Here is a 6,839-nt window from a genome sequence, read left to right on the forward strand (position 1 = left end):
TGAAGCCCGCGTGCCTAGAGCCTGTGCTCCGCAACAAGAAAAGCCACCGCAATGAGAAGCCCGTGCACCGCAACGAAGAGTAGCCCCCGCTCGCCACAAATAGAGAAAGCCCGCGTGCAGCAACGAAGACCCAACGCAGCCAAAAAAAAAAAAAAAATGTAGCATCCTTCAACAGATGACTGGATAAGCAAAATGTGGTATTTTCCTCCAGTGGAATATTATTCCTCCATAAAAAGGAATGAAGTTCTGCTCCATGCTACCGCATGGATGGACCTTGAAAACATTACACATGCTGAGTGAAAGAAGCCAGTCAAAAAATACCACACATTGTAGGATGCCATTTATGTGAAATGTCCAGAATAGGCAAAACCACAGAGACAGGAAGTAGATTAGTGGCTGCCTGGGGGTGGGGTGGGGGGCGAATGGGGCGTAACTCCTAATGGGTATGGGGTTTCCTTTGGGGGAGATGAAAAAGGTCTGGAACTAGATAGTGATGATGGTTGCACCACATCGTGGTGGTACTAAATGCCACTGAATTGTGCCCTTGAAAATGGTTAAAATGGTACATTTTATGTTATGTTTATTTTACCACAATTAAAAAAAAGAGTTCAAGTTGTAGAGATCCATAGAAACTCAGAGACAAGAGGCGGTGGTGAATTAGCTCTAGAGATGGTATGTTAATTTCCTGCTGCTGTTGTAACAAATTAGTGCAGTCTCAGTGACTTAAAACAACACAGATTTATTCTCTCACAGTTCTGGAAGCTGAAAGTCCAAAATCAGTCCCAATTGGCCAAAATCCAGGTGTCAGCAGGGCTGCAATCCTTCCAGAGGCTCTAGGGGAGAGTCAGTTCCTTGCCTCTTCCAGCTTCTGGGGGCTGTGGCATTCCTTGGCTTGTAGCCACATTGCTCCAATCTTCAAGGCCAGCATCTTCAAATCTCTGCCCCGTCTTCACACGGCCTCCTCCTCTGTGCGTAGTATAATCTCCTCTTTGCCTCCCTCTTCTAAGGAGCCATGTGATCCAGGATGATCCAGGATGATCCAGGATCATCTCCCCATCTCAAGATCCTTAATGTAATCACGCCTGCAAAATTCTGTTTTGTCATATGAGGGAACACATTCACAGTTTCTGGGAATTAGGATGTGGATATATTTTGGGGGCTATTATTCAGCCTACCATGAATGGCCACCAACAATTCCTCCCCTCCTTCTAGGGTGCCCTCTCCACCCACCAAGAGGTGGTGTCTATTACCCTGCCCCTTGAATCTTGTGACTTGCTTTGACCCACCGAATATGGCAGACGTGGCCTTACAGCTTCCACGGTGGCTCTCTTGGAACCCAGCCACCATGCTGCAAAGAAGTTGGTCTAGACAACTAGGGGAGGAAGGGGGGCTCCAGGGAGAAGTGAGGTGGCCCAGCCCACAGACAGCGCCCACTGCCAGCCATGAACGAGGGCACCTTGCACATTCGAGCCCCAGCCAAGCTCCAAGATGAATGCAGCCACACGATGACGTCAGCCAACACCACCATCAACACACAGAATCGTTAAAATCATTTTTTTAAGCCACCAAGTTTCAGGGTGGTTTGTTACTCAGAAACAGATAACTGATACACACACAGAGACACAGACACAGGGGCAGTGGGCAGGGCACACTGACATTTGGAAACAGAGAGATAAGGTGGGGGGGGCGGAAGATACAGATCGAGGAAGCAAAGCAGAGAAACAGAGGTGAAAGGGTCAAAAAGCGACAGAGACCTCTGGAAAGAGACGGGTCGGTGGTGGGGTGGAGACAGCAGTGCACAGACAAGATACAAAAAAAAGAAGAGAAACAGAAATTGTCAAGAAAGACACGGGCTACAAAAAAAGAAAAAAGAAAGACACGGGCTCCTGTCAACAGCCCCAGCTAAGCTTTCAGCTGACAGCCAGCATCAACTGTCAGCCATGTGAGTGAGTTATCTTAGGAGTTAGTGAGTTGCCTCCAGATAACTGTAGGCTCATCTGACAGCTGATTGCAATCGTGAGAGACCCCAAGTCAACCCGTAGAGCTTAAGTCAACTGGAGCCAACCACATAACCATGAGAGACAATAAGTTGTCATTTTAAGCCACTAAGTTTTGGATGGTTGTTATGTAGCAACAGATACCCAGAACAGGATGCATGGAGTGTCACAGAAAGGCAAGTGAGGAAATTGGGGGAGTAGGGGGAGGTTTTAAGCTGAAGATTTAGTTGGAGGAAATAGATTAAGAACTTGGGAAACTGTTAGAAAGATGAAGCAGAGGAAATGTGCATTTGAGAATTTGGGGAAGGTTAGAGGGTCAGGACTGGATACAGATGAGGACCTGGGTCGCAGAACAGATGATGCAGAGGATCTAGCGCCCTTTGGCATTCATTTCAGTGCTGATTTCATCCAGTACCCACAATCTGATTGGTTTTTGGAGCATCAGCTCTGTGAGTTCCCTCAAACCTTTCTGCTGAAGAGACTGTTCATTGCCCCTCAACCTCTAATTTCCCACTTTTCCTTAAACATTCTCTATGATTTTTAGCATAATGACTCAGAATTAAAACTACTTTTTCCCCAGCTCCTCTTGCAGCTCAGTGTGGCCAGATGATTCAGGTCTGGACACTGAGATGTAGCAGGAATCATTAAGTGGAACTCCTGGGTCAAAGCCTTACAGGGGACGGTGGATCCGGGACGTCTCCTTCCCTCTCCGTCCTTCTGGTTGGAGGATGATGACGTGGAGGTGCACCATCCTGGACTAAACAGGTGAGGGTCATATTCTAGCTTTGTCAGAGCAACAAGGTAGAAGCAGCCTAGGTTCTGTATTGCCCCCCTGAAATAGAGGTGCCATACCAGACGTGAACTGTTACATAAGAAAGAAATAAACTCTTATTTAAACCACTATTATTTTGGATCCTTGTTATTCACATCTAAACCCGTATCTAACTGCTATTAATAAAAATCTGATTAGGAAGCTCTTACGAGGACTTATATACAGCCACCCTCTTCAGGTTCTGGAAATCACCCCCTTCTATTGCCCAGCAGGCTAGGGGTAGTAATAGCTCCCAGCTCTGCTAGCCCCAGGGTGCCCCACCATCCCTTGTCTGTTTCCCTGTACTCTGTACAGCCTTGTTAATATCCCCTTTCACACTTGCCTAAGTCACCCAGTTCAGGGCCATCAGTGTCCTGCTGTGCCTTGCTACAGAGTTCTTGCCCTCACAAGTCCCACTGTGACCACCACCTCTGGCACCCTGTTTGGCGTATGTCCCGCCACTACTGTGTAAGCCTCGGGAGAACAGGGCCCAGAGACATTGTGGTCACTGCCGTGTCCCCAGCACAGCGCCAGACACAGGGCGGGCACCCAATGGAAAAGTGAATTAAAGAAACCCAGGGTCTGGAGGGAGACGAAGGAATACTCCCCCTTGTCTAGTTCTTGCCCCCTGGGTTTGGTGACTTAGCATCTGGGACTCAGGTGGCAAAGCAGTTCATGGGGAATCTACATTTCTCTGTCCTTCTGAGGCTGTCTGTTCCAGGATGGCAATGGTGGGTGTGTGTGTGTGTGTGTGTGTGTGTGTGTGTGTGTGTGTGTGTGTGTGTAAGTGAGCAAGTAAGGGGGAAATACCTGGAAAATATAACTATTCCCATCTGTTAAGCTCTTACTATGTGCCAGGTATTATTCTAAAAATATATATGTATATATTCAATACAACAATCCTGTGAAACAGGTACTGTTAGTTCCTATTATTATTATCCCCATTTTCCAGATGAGGGAACTGAAGCACCCAGAAAGTAAATCATTATGTTATGTTGCATCCCATGACAAATAATTCAAATCACTCCCAAGCTGCCCCTTGGATCGCCTTGCATCCCGGTGAGGATCATGGCATTTGGGGTGGGATGAAGGGGCATTTGTAATGTTCCTTGTCTCGTCCACACCCCAAGCTCTGGAGACGCCCCTCTTTGAAGCTGAGACCTCACTCCTCTCCCCAGACTCACACCTTTCCCTATTCACGTCTGGTAAAATAGAGGTGTCCTGGTCCCGTTCTGCACCCTGGATGTCATCCTCTTCCATCTCTGTCCTTCCTCGCTGTGAGACTTGGGGCAAGTTGCTTCGCCTCTCTGAGCCTCAGTTTCCTCACTGGTAGAAGGGGGGTACTCCGGGGACTGGCAGAGGACCGGACGAGGCTGTGCCCTGGGAAGCCCAGCACAGTGCCGGCATCGTGGGTGCTCCCTAACTGCCCGCTGCTGTTGGCACTGTTCTCAAGAGCTTCAGCCCCCTTGCATTCAGTGCCCTCCTGCTCCACACGTCTCCCCACCTTGCAGGAAAAGCCCTCTCAGGTCCCGTAGCTTCCTCCCTTTCTCTCAAGATTCTCCAAAGCATGGTCTATATGCTCTGACTCAGTTTCCCCAACTTCCACCCCCTCCTCACTCTATATCAGCCTGACTTCTGCCCCCACACCGTCCCCCTAACTGCTCACATCAAAACCTAAACCCAAGGGTAGCCTCTAAGTTCTCAACTTCCTCCACCTCTCCATGGCCTTGGGTCCTGTTGACCACACCTTCATTCTGGAAACTTCTCTCGGCTTCAGGTGCCCCAGTCTCCTGGCTTCCCACCTACTTCTCTGGCTTCTTCTCCATCGACAGGTCTCCCACCTTCCATGTGCCCCTTAGATACTGGGGATCCTCAAGGCACTGCTTTCTTCTTACATTATCCACGCCCTGGGCAGCCCACCCCCTCCTGCAGCCCGGTGACACCTCATTGCCAACAAATCCCAAATCTCTCTCAAGTGCAGCCTCCTCTACTGACCTCCAGGTGTCCCCTGGCTCTCTCCCCACCCTGACATCTCCTCTGGATGTCCCACAGGCATCTCACGTTCGGCATGTACTCACCTGAATCCAGCATATCCTTCAAACCTGTTTTTTCTACTTTCCCCCCACTTGGCTCCCCAAGCCCAGGGGAGACCTCACTCTCTGGGCTGGAAACTGTCCACATTGCCCACCCCCTCCCAGATCCACTCCCCACTCCCCACGTGCCCACACTCCATTCTTGCTTGCAGAATTCAACCACTTGCAAGACTATGAAAAAGTCATTAACTCACAAGGCTGCACACCTTTACATAGGCTGTGCCTTTTAACCGGACACACACACACCCCCCTCCTCTGAGACAGTTAGTTACCTGTTTCTTTAGGAAACCCGCATCAACCCCGGCTCTCCTGCTCAGGCGACTCAGGGTCCTTCTCTTCTGCGTTCCCAGGATACCCTATGACGCGGAATGGTTTGTGGCTGAGGGAATGGGGGCATGGCTAGGGAAGCTACTGGGTGATGGATGAGGGCGTGGCTAGTGCAGCTCCTGGGTAATGAGTGGGGTCGTGGCTAGGGGGAGTGGCTGGTGCATGCCGGTGTGTCCTGGCAGAGGATGAGGGGAGCATGGAAAAACCCAGATTATTTGGTGTATTTCACAGTTGCCCAATTCTCCATCAAAGACTTCATTAGCCCTCCCCTCGTGAATCCCAACTTCCCACGGGGAGGCTGTTTTTCCAGGCAGAATTTCAAAGTTTTATGGCAACTTTTACAGAAATCACAAAGAAAAGAGACAGTGACTGGTGCTGATGAGCTAGGAGTAGAGAAGGCAAGTGGGCAACAGGTCTGGGACGCTGGGGCTGATGCACAGCAGGACGATAGGACGCTAAAAACCTGTGGGAAGAAGAGTGCTACGGGGGTTGCGGGGTCATCCTCAGGGTCCCAAGAAGTGGGAAGCACTCCTCGCACCCCAAGTGTGTCCTTTGGGCAGGAAACATCAACAGTAAGAAAATGCACATGGCCTACCAACACATAGGTGGCCTCCAAAGTTAAAAATGCCCACCCAGACCCCCTGGTCCCAGTCCCACCCTCCCACCCACCCCTGCTCCCCATCAGGCAGAGATGTGGCAGCATTTGCTGGCTTGTAGCATTGGTCCTCTGGGACCCTCGGTCTCCTCTTCGAGGGTCCTGCCCGGATTGGCTGGCACTGAGGGCAAAATGAGCCTTCTAGATAGTCAGGGGAGATTGGCTGTACTCCCTTGGATTCCTGGCCTCCTCCCCAAAGCCAATTCTCACGGCTGGGGGAGTCTGCTGCCCTCTCAGTAGAAAAGTCTGTCACCCTTTCCCCAAGTCATGCACCCTCCCGCGTCCCCCCGCCCCCAAACACACTATGTACACACATAGCCCCCCTCCCACCTCCAAGGCGTGTCTGGGCTCTCAGAGGTAGTGGAGGCAAGTGAGGGCGCTGGAAGGTGAGAAGTTACAGGTCCAAAATGTGCCTCCTCCAGCTCTGGAAGCCCAAACTTTCCCCTCCCTTCTCCAAGCCTCGAGAATTAGTGTCCTCCCAAGGGCCTGAGTGGAGAAATCAGGGAAGGTGTGCCCCCCTGTGCTCGTACCCATCTGTTCCTCCCCCATCCCCCGAGGCCCACAGAGCTCCCTGAGGGTTGGGGGAAAGGGCTGAGATCTGTGACTTCCTGGGATGGATCAGCCTCCTTCAAGGGCCCCCCCAGGCAGGGCTGAGTTCTGAGGCCCTGGGGCACAGGTCCGTGGAAGTGGTGAGAGGGTCCTCTAGAGGAAGGGGGACTTATGGCACGGAGCAAGGCTGGGTGTCTAGGGAGACAGATGGGAGACTCTGTAGAGGATTCTGGATGAGGGAGGGTTCTCTGGGGAGGGGCCTCGAGGTGGAAATTGCTCCAGTAACAAAGCCGGTAACGAAAACGGACAGACGGGCTGGACTTGCAGGTAACCGAGGGGGCTATTCGCAGAAGGATCTGGGGAGGCTCCCGAGGGGAAGGGAGGAGGCTGGAAGTGGGGACCGAGGA

The sequence above is a fragment of the Eubalaena glacialis genome, chromosome 18 (genome assembly GCF_028564815.1).
Source record: "Eubalaena glacialis isolate mEubGla1 chromosome 18, mEubGla1.1.hap2.+ XY, whole genome shotgun sequence".
Taxonomy (NCBI): Eukaryota; Metazoa; Chordata; class Mammalia; order Artiodactyla; family Balaenidae; genus Eubalaena; species Eubalaena glacialis.